At 34.3% G+C, this 19,023-nt stretch overlaps 1 protein-coding gene across 4 annotated transcripts in view; it reads right to left on the minus strand.

Moving 5' to 3' along the window:
• dbo (Kelch-like protein diablo) overlaps window positions 1-19,023 on the minus strand; it is a 279,705-nt gene that overhangs the window by 22,658 nt on the left and 238,024 nt on the right. The window contains exon 10 of one of the 4 annotated variants that reach the window (XR_016546845.1): window positions 4,407-4,547. The exons of 2 other annotated variants lie outside the window; for them this stretch is intronic. The gene's annotated coding sequence lies outside the window, so the exon portion shown is untranslated. Of the gene's footprint in view, window positions 1-4,406; window positions 4,559-19,023 lie in introns of all 4 variants that reach the window. One more of the 4 variants, XR_016546844.1, reaches the window with a different exon arrangement.

The raw sequence follows: 19,023 nt of genomic DNA on the forward strand, positions 1-19,023 counted from the left end.
GACTAGCATATCTAATGGCTAGATTGCTAACTAAAGATTAATAGTGATATTTCAAGCATAAATTTGCAGAACTGTTTTAAAATTTTTGAACTTAATAACAAAACATAATAGCATAGCTTTACTGTGTTTTGGAAAAAAAATAGAAACACTATGTTAGCACAGTGAGCAGAGAGAATGGGTAAAAAAGAAAAAAAATCTCCATTATGAATTCAGAAAGTTGTCAGCTATGCATTTAACCTTTTCATGAGTATGTATGTAGATATATATTTCATATGAGGACTCCTGTAAGTATGCACACAGATGTTTTTTACAAAGCCAACTGAAGTACTTATCAAATAATGTGGTTAGTTTTGAATGTACTGACTGCAAATTTGTCTAGTATGTGCTGCCATCTTTTATCTATGTTTCAAACAAATAACAGATGATCATCATCACCAGCCATTTTCAATCCACAGTAGGATGAAAGCCTCTCCAGCAACTTTCCAGTTCCTTCCGTTTTGTGCAACCACCATCCATTTACTACCCACGAACTCTTGAATTTCACCTATCCATCTCCGCTGTTGTCTTCCACATTTTCTTTTAGCTCCTCTTGGGTACCATTCTGTTATTTTCTTAGTCCATCTGTCATCATGTCTTCGAGCTATGTGTCCTACCCAAGTCCATTTCAGTTCTTTACTTTTGATAAGAATGTCCTTTACTTGTGTTTACTGCCTAATCAATGTTTCTCTTCTTATCCAACGGTCTGATTCCTAATATAATTCATCTCATTCTTTGCTGTGTAGTTTTCAGCTTCTCTTCCATTCTTTTGGTGAGTGCCCAAGTTTCACTTCCATAAGTCATGGTGGGGAGTATATACATTGTTTCATTATTTTACTTTTCAGACAAATCGGGATATTGCTCTTCAGTATGTGAATATATTTCCTGAATGCTATCCATCTGAAATTTATTCTTCTCTTGACTTCCAGAAATTTATCATTATCACAGCTAATGACTTGTCCCAGATAACATCCACCTTTTCAATTACTGCTCCTTCAATAATTATATCCCTTCTTGTTGCATACTTTTTCATCATTATTTTTGTTTTAACCATATTCATCTTTATTCTGAAATCCTTACTAACTCTGCATAACTGATTAAGATTTTCCTCTAATTTTTTTGGATCGTGGCTTATGATCACAATGTCATCTGCAAATTGTAAATGGTTTAGGTACTCTCCATTCACATTGACTCCTTTCTGCGATTAGTCCAATCTTCTGAAAGCTTTCTCAAGGACAGCAGTTCGGAGATATCGTGTCCCCTTGTCGAACTCCTTTCTCAATTTTAAATTTGCTACTGTCTTTGTCTAGTCTAATAAAGGAGGTAGTGTTCACATATATTTATTTCAAAATTATAATGTATGGGGTGTCTATGCCTTGTCTTTCCAGTGCCCAAAACATTGCCTTATGCTGTATGGCAGGGGGTCGGCAACCTGCAGCTCTTTGAACATTTAACTACAGCTCTAACTATTAGCCAACATGTACGATAAGTGTGGCATGCAGTGGAAGCGGGCAGAAATGTGATAAAAGGATTAGTTTCAGCACAAGCTGCAAACACTTCTCAGTTTAGTTTGACTGCATGTCACAAGCATTAATAAATAATATTTCAAAATATATATATTTTTAATAAAACACCTTCCCACACTATTCCATTTCTTAAAAAAACTACCCCCCTCCCAGCTTGAGCTGAGGCTCTTTGGATTCTTTTTTTTCCTTTTTTTTTTAATTAGATCAAAAATGGCTCTTCACTCAAAAAAAGGTTGATGACCCCTGCTGTATGGAGTTAAATGCCTTTTGATAATCCACAAATGCTAGGCATAATGATGTTTTATATTCATTTGCTTTTTTCATTAGCTGTGATATTATGTGAAGAGATCCATAGTTGAGAATCCTATCCTAAAGCCAGCTTGCTCTTTCGGTTGATTCACATGAAGTATTCTTTCTAATCTGTTAGTAATGACACTTGCCAACAACTTATAGATGTGGGACAACAAGCTAATTGGTCTATAATTTCCAATTTATCTCCTTTCTTATGCAGCAAAATTATGATTGCATTATTCCACTACTTAGGCAGTGGAATAATGCAATTAGTTTCTGTGTCATGTCTCTTTGTCCCAATTTTAATAACTCTAAAGTAACTTCATCTTCACCTGGGGTTTCTGATTCTTCATTTTCTTTAATGATGTTCTACTTCATCAGGAAGGATATTGAGTATGTCGTATGTGCTGCTAATTTTTGATCCATCTTCCCCATAGCTGGCATCATTCTCTCACTCCTTATATAATTCTTTACAGTAGTCTTCTGTTATTTGAATTATGCCTTCTCTGCTATTTATAATACACCATCACTATTCTTCAGTTTCACTTGTCTTTCTGAATTACTGCTCATGACTGCTGATTTAAGTCCTTTGTTTTCCCTTAATGCTTGTTCTACTTTTCCTGTGTTAAATCTTCTTATGTCCTCTCTGAGTCTCTTTCTAATGGCTTTGCATAACTCAGTGTACTCAATTTTGTCCCTGTCAGTGTTATATCTTGCTGTTCATTTGTTGTCTTTGGTTCATCACAACAAGTCTTTCTTGACTAATTTTTTATTCTTTGGATTTCTTTTTACCTATAGGTTTATTGGGCTTTATCACTTTCAGAAAGCTGTTGTATTCCTCATTGATATATTGGTCCTGAAAGGTCTGCAGAAGCTCAAACTTGTTCTTAAGTTCTAGCACACACTGCCTTTCCTTCTCTTCTGTTATCTCAAAGACCATATTATTTACTCAAGTCAGTTTTTTCTTTCTTTTCTTACATGGAAGTCATCACAGAATGTGATGACTTCCAATATTTACCTTATTCAGAATGGTAACATCATTCATAATATATCTTCTGTTAGTGAGGATGAAGTCAATTTCATTAGTTGATACTCCATTTGGGCTCTTCCAAGTCCATTTTCTATTCACCCTTTTCTTGTAAAAGTGTTCATTACTGACATTCCTTGAGATTCTGCAAATTCCACTAGTCTTTCCCTTTCTAACCTTAAAATAACAAATATAGTTTTAATATATGGTGGGGGTCGGCAACCTTTTTTGAGCGAAGAACCATTTTTAATCTAATAAAAAAAAAAAAAGAATCCAAAGAGCCACACCTCACCTGAAGCTGGGATGAGTGGGGAATTTAAGAAATGGAAGAGTGGGAAGGTGTTTTATTAAAAAAATATATTTTTGAAATATTATGTATTAATACTGAAAAAAACGTAACAAACATCCAACTAGGTACGAATTAATGTGACTTTTGTTACTGAATTTGAGTGAGTCTCAACATCAGGCGAGTATGTCATTAAACATCTTTAAACATGCTGAGAGACTCGCATTGTTCAGACGGTTTCTTGATTTATTTTTAATGTAGTTCATGCTCAAATATTTGCTCACAGAAATACATTGCTTGTTGTGCACGTGTCTAAAAGTTAAAGAGCCACAGTTACATATTCAAAGAGCCGCAGGTTGCCAACCTCTGATAAATGGCATCATGAAAACAGCTTTGATGCTGTATAAGGTTGCTTTCTTGTATCATATGCCTCTACTAATGCTAAAATCAGAGGAAGACATCACACCTGTCAGCCACTGAATTTGACTTACAAAAGAAGAAGTTGAAAAAATTCTGTAGAAAGGTGATGAAATTGAATTATATGATATGTAAATAAGAGGATATTATTTCTTCAAAAAAAAAATAATAAAATAAATAAATAAAATAAATTTAAAAATTATATATATAACAATGGGTTCATTTTTTAACTATTTTTAAAAAATATTTCTTGATTGAAAATTTTTGTTTGATTTTTGACAATAATTTTTCTCAATTGTTGAGAAATCAAGTAAAAATATGAAGAAATTATTATTTAAAAGCATTGATGAAGCTTTCATTGTCACAGAATTTCCCAAAAATATCTTCATGAAGAAACTCGCTCTGCACAGCCTAACCCTATGGAAAACTGACTTAGGGAGTCCATACACATTTGGGAAAACTCACTCGCGAAAGGATTAATACAATACATAAAAAGAGCAGAAAAATTATTTGAACACACACAAAATAGGCAAGATATACAACATTACCGCTGTTAGTGACAACAGGGTAGTTTCCCTTAAATTTTCTCTCATTCTGTGCCACTGTCTAAGAACAGTTTCTTTTCATTACCTTCTGTACTACCACTTTTCCATTTCTATTATGTCCACTTTGTACATTAATAAATTACTCATGCAGTAAATCATTAGATATACATTACAAGTTTCTGGGTTTGCTTATTACATTCTTGTAAACCTCTATCTGTCTATGAATTACCTATCAATTAACTTACACTCATATAAATCATGAGCTAGGATGTCCTTACCCACATCCAAGGCCATTTGTGCTGCCTGGAAATAGTTGTCACCATTCTTCTACTCTCTCTTTAGTGTGTTAAGTTCTCTCTTTCCAGTCTTTCTCAATTAGAGGGTCCAGATCTTCCACACTGGACTGGTGATTTTCTACCCTAAAAGCACACTAAGGTTCATTTTATTGACTATGAAATGTGACAGAGGACTGAAAATATCACCTTATTCTTTTCAATTGTCATAAGAAGCTTAAAGATTGTGTCAGAAGGTGCTTATATACCAACTAATAATGTATATCCATAATTTTTACTTTAGACTCAAAGGATCTTAAGTTCCACTGTTAAGTTCTTGTGACAAATGAGAAGAAAAAGACATTTAGAACTACAATACTCTGGTCATATGTGTAGGTTAACTGTGTTGCAGATTAACTTTGTTCCAAAGCAGTCATCTAATAATTACAATTTAATGACATCTAGCAAATGGTGTATATTTTTTGTAACAAGTGTTTTAAATGCTGTTAGTATTCATAAACATAAGCAAACAATATCAACGATACAATCTGAAGAAGGTAAGCTACAAATCTATCAGCTGAATGAAGTGAAATTATAAAAAAAAATATGTAATTATAATATCAGTCTTAAAAATGGAATGGCTCATGAAAGAATTGGATTTGGAATTTTGACTGTTCAAGTTCTTGCAAAAGGAAAACCAACAAATTAATAAATGCAAACCAAAATTGAAAGAACGTTTTAAGTGGACCTTGATTCCCCCTCTCCATTACGCTCTGAATAGAAGTAAACTGGGGTTAAACAGTGAAATTAAGACAATGCTACATATAATTTGACTCAAGAAAAACATTCACCAAAAGAGCTGTACAACAGAGATAAAATAATTATTCTAAAAACATAGAAAAAACTAAAGCATACTTACAAAAAAGAAAATCTAAATGCCCCAAAGAAGTCCATCATAAATTTTACAAAACTAACATAAGGCATTCATATGTGCTAGTCTGTTACTGCTGAACAAAGAAGACAGATGGTCTCCGTATTATTTCCATTAAGAAACAATGTATTTGCTAGGTACCAGAATTATGTGTATGTAGGCTGACATAGACGGCCGTTTGGAAACTGGTTAAAGATATATTTGTGAGGAAAATTAGGAAAGTGATATGATTAACCAGTTTTGAATATAAAGTGATGGTAGGTGCTGGTAACAGCAGCTGTGATGGTACTAAGGGTGTACCAGGAATGATTAATTGCTGAGGTAACATACATTAAGAGAAAAATGCTTGAATGGAAAGTGGTTAATACCTAAGGGCACTGAAACTATAAAGACTTCATGGGTACACAGATGGAACAGATATCCCAAATGCATAATTAAGTGGAGGTGGTCCAGTCTATGCTAAACTAACAGACAGCCTTGTCCAACTCTGCCATTGCCGGTCCCAAGCCCAGATGACAAAGGAGGAGGGGGGGGGGGAGGAGCATACCTCGTGTAAAAAAAACCACCGGGCTCGGCTGGCTCTGGCCAACAGTACCTGGGATGGGCCCCTGCCTGGGTTACAGGTGAAGATGGAGGATCTATCTTCAGCAACAGTGGAAGTCTGTCACTCTTCCAAAATGCTAATTCCATCTAAGCTGTGGACTATACAGCAGAGAAATGGCAAGCTGGCTGCATTATTTGCCTTAAACCCCATGGATCTCAGTCTCTGTAAGATAAACAGTCATGCTATGTGTCCGGGGTAACCGACACGGCTGTTCTTATACCATGGAGGACAGCTGTGAAGAAAGCTAAATGGTCAGCCAAAACTCAAATGTATCTCTCAATGCTAAACGTAAGATCACTTTACAAGACTGGGAAAATAAAATTGGTAGAAGAATAATCGAAAAAGATCACATGGGATATCGTAGGAATGTCAAAGACACATTGGACAGAAGAAGGAACACTGGATATGACAGAAGGAAGAATATTTCATTCAGGGAGAAAAGACAACATACATAGAGAAGGAGTCACTTTCATAGTAAAGAAATATCTATTAAATTCAATAATAGAAATTCATCCACAGAGCTCAAGAATGATAAGTTTAAGAATAAAAGGTAAAGAAAAAGGAATCTTCATAAAAATAATCCAGGTATACGCCCCAGACTCCTCACATGATGATACAGAGACAGCTGCCTTTTATTCAGACCTAAAATAAACCATAGATAACACAAACAAAAAAGATATTTTAATAATAATGGGAGACTAACGCAAAAGTTGGACAGATTTCAGTTACATATTAGGAAATAGAAATGAGCGAGGAGAAGAACTCTTGAACTTCTGCAAAGAAAATAAACTATTCATCACCAACACACTGTTCTACCACAGATTTAAACATAAGTATACATGGACATCACCAGATGGAAATACAAAAAAACTGTATCGACTACATTTTAATAAATAATCCATTCAAAGTGTTAAAACTCTTAGAAGTACAGATTTTGACATTGACCATGAACTGCTAGCAGCAAAAATAAAATGGAAATTTAAAAATACGAAGCCAAAGAACAATAAAGCAACATTAAATATATCACGATTTGAAGAAGATAAAATAAGGGAAATTTATGGGAAAACACTAGTGGAAAATATATGGGAGAAAACCAAACAAGTGACTAAAGATGCAGCCTTAGAAACTTTGGGAACAAAACCAAACCATCCTTGGATTACAGTAGAAATTTTAGATGTATGGACAGAAAAAAGACAAATGAAAAACCTCCTAAAAAAAGAAAATAGTCAAGACAAAAGGGAAAAATATAAAGCCCTAAAAAACAAAATAGACAACCTATGTAAAGCTGCTAAAAGGAAATGGTTGGAAGACAAATCAAAGCAATGTGAAGAAGCAAATAAACGTCATGACTCTAAAACAACTTACCGGGTTATAAAGGAACTCTAAAACATACATCCCGAAAACACAGACGATGAAAAATATAAAAACAGGAAACACGCAAGAAATTCAAAAAAATATGGAAAGAATATTACCAAACCCTGTTCAAAGGGGAAGGAAAAAACACTCTTGCCTTAGATAATAGAAGAGATAAAGCACCCTCGATAACAAAAGAAGTTCAGAAAGCAATTAGCCAAATAAAGAATGACAAGGCACCCGGAAATGATGGTATCCAAGCAGAGGCGATGCGTTAAAACACCTCGCACAATTTTTTAATTAATCTAATTTAATCTAATTTTATCTACAAGTGATATACCAGAAGACTGGAAAAGTGGAATAATAGTACCTATACACAAAAAAGGAGATAAAGAAAACTGTCAGAATTGTAGACTCATTACCCTTTTAAACCATATATATAAAATATTTATAAGGATCTTACAAAATAGGATACTTAAAACATATGAAGAAACAATATGGGAAAAACAAGCATGATTTAGAAAAGGCATAAAAACAATAGACCAAATATTCACACTAAACATCACTGCATAAAAATATTGGAATAAGAAGAAACCTCTTTATCTGTGCTTCATCGATTTCAAGCAGGCATTTGACTCTGTAACCAGAGAAAATTTAATGAAGCAACTACAAAAAATCCCACTTGATCATGAAATAATCATGTTTGTAAATAATTTCTACAAAAATACAAGAGCAACAGTAAAATTCAACAACCTTAAAACAGAGAAATTTGAAATAGAGAAAGGAATCATGCAGGGATGCCCTTTATCTCCATATCTATTTAATATCTACCTAGAAGAACTAATGAAATCAATTGAAGAAAAAAGAGGCACAATAATAAATGGAAAAAATATAAACCACATAAAATATGCAGATGATATTGTGATTTTAACAGAAACCAAAGAACAACTAAAAGAAATATTAACAAACATCAATAAAGCAAGCAACAATTATGGAATTAATATTAATGTAAATAAAACCAAAGTAATGCAAATCAAAAAAAGCATAGAAGACAAACATAAACATCCAAAATCAACAAATAGAACAAGTACAAAAATTTGTATATCTGGGCTCTCTGTTTGTTTGTTTTGTTTTTAGTAAGTTGTTGGCGCATCGGCTTCTGTGGCCATAATGCACCTCCCAAGGTTTTTTGCAGTACTGTGATCCAAGCCCGAGGCGGGATTCAAACCCGCAACCTTTGGTTGCCAGGCAGGCACTTTACTCACCCAGCTAGCCCGGTCAGCCTGGGCTCTCTAATAACCGGAAACCTAAGTAATATTGACCAAATTAATCACAGACTGAACATCGGATGGACAAACGTGAACAAACTCAAACATATGGAAGAGCAATAAAATCTCAAATAGTCTAAAAATTAAACTATATGAAACTATCATCATACCCACAGCAACTTATGGATCAGAGAATTGGAGAATAAATAAGAAAGAAATAATGTCATTTGAAATGAGATGTCTAAGGAAAATCAATAAAACAAAATGGAGAGAACATAAAACTAATGAACAAGTAAGGAGAGATCTAAATTTTGAACGCAGAATAATAGAGATCTGCAAAAAACAACTTCAGTAGTTTGGACATGTGAACTGGATGAAACAACACAGGCTGCCTAATGTAGTACTGACAGGAAGAATTGGAGATAAGAGACCACCAAGAAGACCCAAAAGAGAATGGCTGCAATGCCTAAAGGAAAACACAGGCTTTCAGAGTTATCAACAAATGATGCAAGATTCAAGAGATCAACAACAATGGAGGATGAGATCTAAATAGGGACTCAACCCGGGCCAAACGGAAGAGTAGAATGATAAGTAACAGAGAGAAATATCAGTAGTTATCCAAACATCACTATCACTGAATGCTGCAAGACTGGAAAAGGGCTACTTCATATGATTTCTAGGTTCTGTTCCATCATCCAAGAGGAGGATATAGAGAAAGCAATATTAAGATATGAGCAATCTTGTTTGAATGGACGATACTAGACTCCTTGATACCTTATTGCCTGGATGGTAGGGCTTACTAAAAAATTGTCACAGACAGTTGTCATCCTGCAATGGTGACTATTCTAAGTAAGGTAACATACGTTAAGCCAAAGGTATGCATCATGTTGTATTGTTCATTCATGTGTTGTTTTGTTTCAGTATAAGTGCCAAGGACAGCTGAGGCCACAAGGTGCAAGTATATCATGTTTGTGAAAACTGCATGTATTCTATGGTTGGTTTTATTCTGCAAACTCTGGATTTGCAGGATGAAAAACTTCATTTGAGAGAAAAACCTAAGCAACCCTTGCTCAAGGCCAACTCTTCAAACATGCTGTGAAAATATCCATAGACTTTCCACCTATCCCAAAGGAATCAAACCCAGGCTCTTTCTATAATGCTGGTTGAAGCCGCTACAAGGGCTGGGAAGGCATCGATGCAGCAATGGTTCTAGGAACATTGAGATAACCTGTCCCTCCTTTCCTTCCTTCCTCTACTTTGCTGCTTGCACAGTAGTTGCCATATCATAATTAAATGGTACATTTCAGTGACAAGGTTGAAAAGATGGACCTGGTTAACAGTAATTGTGGGACACTGTCCATCAATTACTGTTACTTATGGAGTAATTAACCATGCTGAAATGAACTTCTGCTGTTCTGGAGAAGCTTTACACTATAATGGGCAGCCTTTTAATAACTTGTCTAATGAGCATATAAATGTGCATTCATTGTTAAATGCTACATCACCAGCATTTTAACATAAAGGCCATTAAATCTGTTTCTTCCAGGAAAGTAACCAAAATGGAGTACTTGTAATTAACAGGTTGTTCTGCAGAAGATTTTAGTTTTGACACATCGTTGTTAGCTCATTGTGAAGTATGACAAAAGTAATTTTTAAAATTTAATAATAATACTTTCAAAAATTAAGAAAAGATATTACCTATATTGTTTTTTTTTTACAGAAATTTATTTGTGCATTTTAGTTCTCTGCATATATTTACAATCATATATTACAGAAAAGTGTAATACGTGTTTTAAAAATGTACAGTTTCATAGTCGATAAAATGAATCTTAGTACACACAAAGAATAAAACAATCTGAAGTACAGCATACCAGAGATGCACCCTCTAATTATACTTTATTAAAATAAAATTCATGAAAGCTTAAATTCCTCTTTAATCTCAGCAAAGCATTTTGCCTTCGTGTAAACCCAAATACTCTGTCCTATATTTCTGAAATTGTTTTGTTTTTGCTCCATTTGATATTCCAATTCTCCAATCATATTATTATATGCCTTTCATGCTAATCAAACTGATATATTATTATGGGGGTTTAATGGTGAGATTAACAAACTATATAAACATACCGTCAAAAGTAGAAATGTCTGCCTTGTTCATCTGCTTACTGATTTACTAATTCTGTATAAATTTCTCTCGTTTCCCTCTCATTTGTCACTAGGACTCAAGATATTCAATACACATTTTTAGCTGGCACAATAGGTTTTCAGTAGTTGTGAAAAATTTAACTTGAATTAAATTGTATTTCATGCTTAATTTTTAACTGTGTAAATTCAAAAAAAATTAAATACAAAAAAGAGATCTGTGAATATCTTTAAATTAAAATGTCCCCATTACATTAATAAAAACTATACAAACAGATTAAGATTTTTCTTTAAAGCAAACATCACATAATTTCTGTCAACTTTATTTTAGGAATAAAACAGACTAGTTAATTAAATTTAATTTCAGAATGAAAGATTAACAAGGATGAAGAAAATTATCCATGTGTAATATTTTTGTTGGTTAGTAAGTACTGAACTATGTTAACTATCAAATTGGCATAACAATGTCACATGCAAGAATGTATAAATCATACCTACACTATGTAGGCATGGAGGTGGAGGGGAATGTGGGTGTATTTGCCAGGGAAAAACTAAAGTTCATACCCAAGCCTATACCACCACAGATAGTGATTTATTATACGCAACAGGACATCAAAATGTCAGGCTGGAACTTATAGATGAATAACAATAACCAAAAAAATACAAAAAATAAATTCACAAAATAAATTTTCTATTTATAATCCAGGACAACCATATAAGGTCAAAGGAGTTCACAACACAGAGAATACTAAAACATCACTGTATTTAGTAATCCCAAGAGCTTGAACCATGGTAAACTAAAACGTGTACTATTTGTACCCTTTCATTTTACCACTCAGCTGTGGTGGCCTTATGAATCAAAAGGGTGCCAGAGATTCACATATATGTAATGATTAAGACTCAAGAAAAAATATTTATAAACATTATACAAAAGTGATAGGCCAGAACCTACATAAACTAACCCGGAAGAGAAAAAAATCAAGTTTTTGGAAAATCTGAGAAACTGGCTAAAATGATAATTAAATAATTCATGTACCTCCTTTCTTGAAATCTAGAAGTATGATAAAACAAGAAGAATCTTCTTGAAAACACATTCTCTAATTATCATTTTCAACTGGAATTATTGGCAGTTGTCTACTTGTATTTGGTATTAACAGGCAAATGATGCAAGAAAAGAAGCTTATATAGCATCAGCCAGAGGGGAGGACTCATCACCAGTCAATCCCCACTAATAATTTGCCTAGTTCTTCCTTTAATTTAATCTACTCGCTTCCACAACACCAGATGGAAATTTGTTCTGACAATCAACTGCCCACTGGCTGAAGGCAAGATCTACATCCTTCTGCAATCATCCTTCCTCAATTTAAATTTATGCCCCCTCATGTGTGTTGTCTGAGCAAGAGGATGCCATAAGCATTTAGCTTACTCAATACATTCAAAGCCTTAAACACCTCAATCAGATCTCCTAGCAGCTGCCTGGTCTTCAAATGCTGAAATTGGTAGAACTTGAGTTTTTCTTGATAAGAGTAACCTTTTGTTCCCCCTCATTAACCCTGTTGCACTTCTCTGCACTCATTCAACAGATACACATCCTTCCTAAAATGAGGCTTCCAAACCTGTATGCAGTACTCAAGATGTGGCCTAACCACTGCCTTATGTCTATCACATTAGCATCTCCTCCTGCTCACCTTCAAAAAACATTTATTGGAATGAAAAAGTGAGCATATTTGCCTCTGAGAAGCATGTCGACTTCCTGTTTTTGCTCTGCAATTGTATAAAGTGAGGTAGGCATTAAGCAATTTTGTGTGTTCTTTTATTTTTAGCCTAATTCTATTGTTATTATTAATTTATTTTTGCAAAAATTACCCAGTAGCATTCTAAATAAAATTCCAAAGCCATTAAAAAGAAAGAAATTGTGTTCCATGAAACAACAGAACAAGAACCCATGTCCAGTGAATGTTTGTAAAATGATATGCAGACAGCCACTTAAGACAAATGAAGGGACAGATGCCTTCAAGTTTTATTAGTATGATTGGAATATGTATTGCCCATTGTAAACCTGCAAGAGCAGTTTAAGTGTCATGATTGCAGCATCTGTGCTGTCTGTTTTCAAATGGTTTCAGGAACCATGTTTTAATCATAGAACTCAGTCTTGAAAGCTGCTGAATATTTTGATTCAGATATTTTTATTCAAGTTGTGCTGCCTGCAGACAAGCAACCTGACCTGAGGGCTCAACACTATAAAATTATTAGCACTGTATGTTATAAGACAAGTCTGGCAGCCCACTGTGCAAATTTCTCCAGACACATCATAGATATAATGGATTATAAATGGAAATAAATAAATAAATAAATAGGTAGTAAAAAAAACAGTCAACAACACAAAACATAATAGATTCATTAAAAAATATTCTCCAACTAAAATGTTTTACTAAAGGTTTAATAATCAATAGAAATGATATACAACAATAACCAGTATCTATCCCCTATACTGTGTAATCACTACCAGATTAGATGCACTTCTACTAAAACCTCTCAACATTTTACACGGGTACGACCTCACTAAAACAATCTTCAGAAACTCCAGTCAAGATAAATACAACTGCAAAATAAAGTTTACAAAGGAAAAAAAAAAGAAAAAGAGGGTGCAAATGCACACACAAAAAAAAAACCAATATGAAAGAGTGGATAAATCTGAACCAGCCAGGCATGCCTTAGAATGGGGGAGTCTTGGGATTTCAACAAACCTTAGTGCTGCCCACAGATTCTAATTATACTCAGAAAGATGTTCAAAGAAAGCAACTTCATTAAATGTCACAGAAACATAGCCATCAACAAGCAAGAAAGTTCCAACATCAAGCAAGAATACCTCCATCTCTTCAAGGAAAAGAATGTTACACAAACAATAAGGTATTCTAACAACAAGCCACCAGAACCTGATTGCAACAAACTCAAAAACAATGATCTTTCAAAACCAATAGAAGAGAATCCGACATCAGGGTGCACCTGCAACCATCACTATTTCCTTAGAAGCTGAAGTCATTAATGTACAATCGATTTTAAATAATTTATTAAAATGTATTTTTAATGAACAATTTATTTTCTAATTGTTAAGCATAAAATTTCGAAAATTGGTTGCCACTGTTGATAATTTTTTCCCCATCCAAAAGCATTATTACCTTGGCTGTATACAACTAAATTATATCTTAGCATATAGTAATACTATATTTTTTTTAGTATTTTATGTTTAAAACCTAATCTCTTTCCACATCTTATTTGTTGAACCTTTTTTCAATCTCGTATATTTCATGATTCTTTTGTAAAACCCAACCATTTAATATTTTTTTTAGCTTCGAGTTTATCTTTTGCTAATTCATAATACCATGTGGATGCCAAATAACAGACAACCCACTCCATACTTCGGCAAGGTTTTTCCCATAGTTTTAAATAATTATTTTAATTAAATATAAATAGCATAACATTAATGCATTAAACTTTTAATATTTTGTTGTTTTCACTTCTCCATTTATAACTTAATTGTAAATAATAGATAGTAGCTGGTTATGGCAGTTCTAGTTTCCGTTTCTCTGACAATTCAAATAAATTACATGGCATTTAATTGAACTAACCCTTTAACTCACATGAGCAGTTATCTTAAACTTAATTTTTTCAGAATTATTTTATTAAAATAGCATCCAATCCACACAGTGGTTCTAAATATATATATAATGTATGGTTTTTCTTGTTCTTTCATAATTCTTTAAATATCTTTAATTCATAAATTTTAATCTAGAATTTTTAATTCTTTAATTCTTTGTGAATTATGAGGAATTTTTAATTCCTCATAATTCACAAAATTTCTTTAATTTTAAAAATAGTGCAGTTTTATATAGTCAGTTCTTACAATTACCTTACTTTTCCTTCCTCTATATTTGAAAACGATATCTACAAGGATTTCTAAATGTTGTCAAAACTAGTCTCTAAATGGTTGGGTTATTGGAATGTTTTCTATAAACATTTCTTTCCAGCTTTTTTTTTCAATAATCTTAATCATTTTCTGCCCTTTAAAATATAAATAGAGTGTAGCATTATTTAATTTCTTATTAGAATTACTCTTCACAATCTTATGGTCAGTAGCAGCATACCCCAACTCTAATTTTAGCTTGATTCCAACTACTTCACACTGCATATATTCTATGTTGTCATGTGTAAGTTCTAAATCTGGAAAAGCTGTAATTATGCTCCAGTAACTTGCTGCTTTTGATAAGAAGCACAACCCCCCAACCCTTCTGTCTTATTTATCCTTCCTGAATATATTATACATTTCCTTTAGTATATGTTAGTATTTGTTTTCCTGACCAAGAGTCTGAATTCACTCTTTTATTGAAGATACTCCTGACATTACTTTAGACACAATAATGTTACGAGTATCCAAACTTAAAGGCATACTTAAGACAAAGTGTTCTTGCACAGTTTACTATTGTAACACACCACTTGAAGTTATTTAAGCTTGTTTCCCTAGCATTAGCTTCTTGCTTGTTTGAAACATTGCTACCTTTGGCACATCTTGCCAATATCAGGAGTTGCAGCAACAAATAAGAACTCTTGAGATGTGCACGTGCAAGCAATACTTTGATCCATTTTATCAGATAAATGTGTATCTATACTACCCCTATCCTCACCATAACTAGCAGCTTCCTCAACCATTAAGGTATCCTCAATAATACTGGCAAAAAACTCCTTGACCCACCTCTGTTCAAATATATCCTATATCTACAAAACACATTCCTTCTATCTACAAGTGCAGAAAAGAGGATAAAATTTTTTCTTAAAAGCTTTGCAGAGTCCCTCCTATGAACAAGCAGTTATGCAGATTTTTGTTAAATTTTATTGTTGATTTTATGGCTAATTGGCCTGCTTTCGATAATGTAAACAATAGATTGTGCATACAACTCCTGAAGTGTTGGGAAAGGAGTGGGCCCAGGGTTGTTCAGCTGGTGCAGGAATGATTATATAGTGCATCTGGGCTAACAGTGAAGTGGTGCCAAAATAAGCATGTGCCTGTCAATTGGTGGAAGCCTGATTTAACAAGGATGTGCAAAGAAGGCTTATTAACGGAGTAAATAGATGGAACAGAACAACACCCGATGCAAGTTGAATACTGATGGCTAAAAATAAATTATACACATTCCATTGTTAAAGAGAATACAATTCAAGAACAGAATTGGTAAGGATTAGTGGCAATAACAACCCCTGGTGTCTGGTCTATAAATTGTGTAATAACAAGTTGAAAAATCCAGCAGTGGATGTGGTAACTTCCATTGCTTTGGAAATGGACAAACTACACGTACACGGGAACCCTTATCCTTATTCTAGAACATTTGATCAGAAATTAGAACAGGGCTGATGAAGGGGAGAATCTTGAGTATGTGGAAATAAAGACACTTAATGATACCTCCTTGGATTTTTGTGGAAGAGCTCAAATTTCACTATGGATGAATTATCAGCGAAAATTCAGAGAATACAAGGGAACAAATTTCCTGGTTTAGATTTAACAGAGGGTCAAGTAATCAAATGTAGCTTTACTGTAATACTATCTCATCTCCTCGGTGCATTTAATGCGTACCTTCTTGATGGAATCTTTTCATGCTAACCACTAGGTGGCAGTGATCACAAGTGTATTGATGTGGGATTTACTTAAAGATGTAACTACCATCAAGGGTAAACGAAAGGGTTTTGCTTTCATAAAGGTGACTACAGTGGTCTCGGAGATTTTTTAAATTCTATACAGTGGGACCAACTGATGATGTCACTATTAACCAAACCAATTCTAAATGGGAAGCATTCAAGGAATTAATCATGGAATGCTACTAGGCTTGTCATACCAACTAAGAAGTACTGTTCAAGATTCAGTACCTAAATGGACGTCAGGAGAACTAATGAGACTTGTGGTAAAGAAGAAAAATGCATGGGATGCACATAAATTACCACGCTACACAGAAGGATATGGTAGATATATGCTAGTCTGTAATCAAATCACAGAGGCCGACCGGGCTAGCCGAGTGGGTAAAGTACCTGCCCGGCAACCCAAAGGTCGCGGGTTCGATTCCCGCCTCGGGCTTGGATCAAAGTACTGCAAAAACCTTGGGAGGTGCAATATGGCCACAGAAGCCTATGCGCCAACAACTACCAAATCAAAAAAAAAAAAAAAAATCACAGAGGAGATTAGGGAAGCAAAGGCCGATTAAAAGAAATCTTAGGAAAAGGATGCAAAGAAAAACAGCAAAGACATCTTTACTTATGTAAAGTCTAGGAGGAAGGGGATGAATCAAATTGATATTGATGGTTTGACTGTTGATGACAAACTGAATAAGTATTCTGCACCTACATTCACACATGAGGAATTCTTTAGGGAAGTAGAGACCAGAAGTTTATCAAACTCTAAAACGGAGCTAAATGATTTTGTAATAAGCAGAAAATGAAAGAGAAATTGTTGAAGTTAAACATAAGAAAGACAGCTGTGGTGGATGTGATCTATCCAATTATATTAAGGGAGAAAGCAACCTCTTAGCCATAATTATGAGGGCATTCTTGGATTTGGGGGATATCCCCATGGACTGGAGATATGCAAATGCATCCCCAATTCACAAAGGAAGATCAAAGAGTAACACAAGTAATTACAGACCTATTAGTTTTAACTTCTGTTCCATGGAAAGTAAAGAAATCACCGATAACAGAAGTAATGCAGGATCATCTAGACAAGACTGTAGTTATACTTCAGACAAGGCAGAGGTTTGTTAAGGGGAAATTTTGCCTGACCAATCAGATTGGATTCTACAAAGTGGTCACAAAGGAACTGGACGCAAAAAATAATTTTGATGTCGTATAATTGGATTTCAGGAAAGCTTTTGATACACTTGCACATAAAAGACTGCAGTAACAATTGGAGCAATGTGGCATTAAGAGCAAGTTGCTACAATGGATAAAAGTGTAGTTGAGTGGGAAAAGACAGAGTGTGTTAATTAATGGACACTACTCTTTGAGGCCTAATATTATTTGTGGAGTTCCCCAGGGTTCCATGTTGGGCCCATTGTTGTTTTGTATATTTATTAATGACATTGATGAAGGCATATCAGGCTTAATGTTCACATTTGCAGATGATACAAAAGTTGACAGAGTAGTTAATGACAGCATGCTACTGCAACAGGACCTAGAAAAGTCAGACAGATGGGTTGAGAAATGGCAACTGAAGTTCAACATTGATAAATGCAAAGTACTATATATGGGTAGCAGTAACCAAAAAGTAATGTACCTATGTGGTACTACACTCAGGGTAGTGGAAAATGAAAAAGACCTGGTGGTAATTGTGCAGTCAGATATGAAGTTCAATGAGCAGTATAGACAGGCTGCCAAGACAGTTCCATGTGGTTTTGTCAATGATATACAAGAATTTTGCTAGCATGGAGAAAGGACATGATTATACCATTGTATAAGGCATTGGTCAAGCCACATATTGAGTACTGCTTACAGGTCTAGAGGCCTCATTTCAGGAAGAATGTAGAGCTGCTGGAATGAGTTCAGAGAAGGGCAATGCGATTGGAGAGATGAACAAAGGGGTGCTCTTAGCAAGAAAGGCTTAAGTTCTGCAAATTACAGCGTCTGGAGACTAGGTGCCTGTGAGGTGGTCTGATTGAGGTGTTTAAGGCTTTGAATGGTTTCAGAAAGCTCAATGCTGATGGAATTCTTCTTCCTGCTCAGATTATGCACATAAGGGGGCATAAATTCAAGTTGCAGAACAGACATGCGGAAGTTTGCCTTTAGTCAGCGAGTGATTGATTCCTGGAACAAACTTCCATCTGATGTTGTGGAAGTTGACAGCTTAAATAAATTCAAGGAATAACTAGATAAACTATTGGAGGGAATGGATAGGTGAAATGGGAAGTGTGCTTTTTTTTTTTTTTTGATGATGCTGTATAAGATTGCTTTCTTGCATCATATGTCACTATTAACGCTAATATTATTATATTCAAATATTATTTCAGATTGGGATTTGATTTTTTTTTTAACAATTTCACTCTAATGTTAGGCAGATGAAGTCACATAATGACATATTAATATTTAAAAGCATTTAGATACAAAGTCTTCAATTTTACAAAATTTCAAAAACAAACTTAACTCCACAGAGCAAGCCCCTAGTGTCAAAATTGTTGTATACAATCACATGTTTGACAAACTCATTGCTGAAAATGGGTTAATGAAATTTGAGATTTCCTCATCAAATCTTTCTAAAGATTCAGATATAAAATTTGATAAAAATCGATATGAGGC

Source organism: Mastigoproctus giganteus, chromosome 4, assembly GCF_048544385.1.
Source record: "Mastigoproctus giganteus isolate SK-2022 chromosome 4, ASM4854438v1, whole genome shotgun sequence".
NCBI lineage: Eukaryota > Metazoa > Arthropoda > Arachnida > Uropygi > Thelyphonidae > Mastigoproctus > Mastigoproctus giganteus.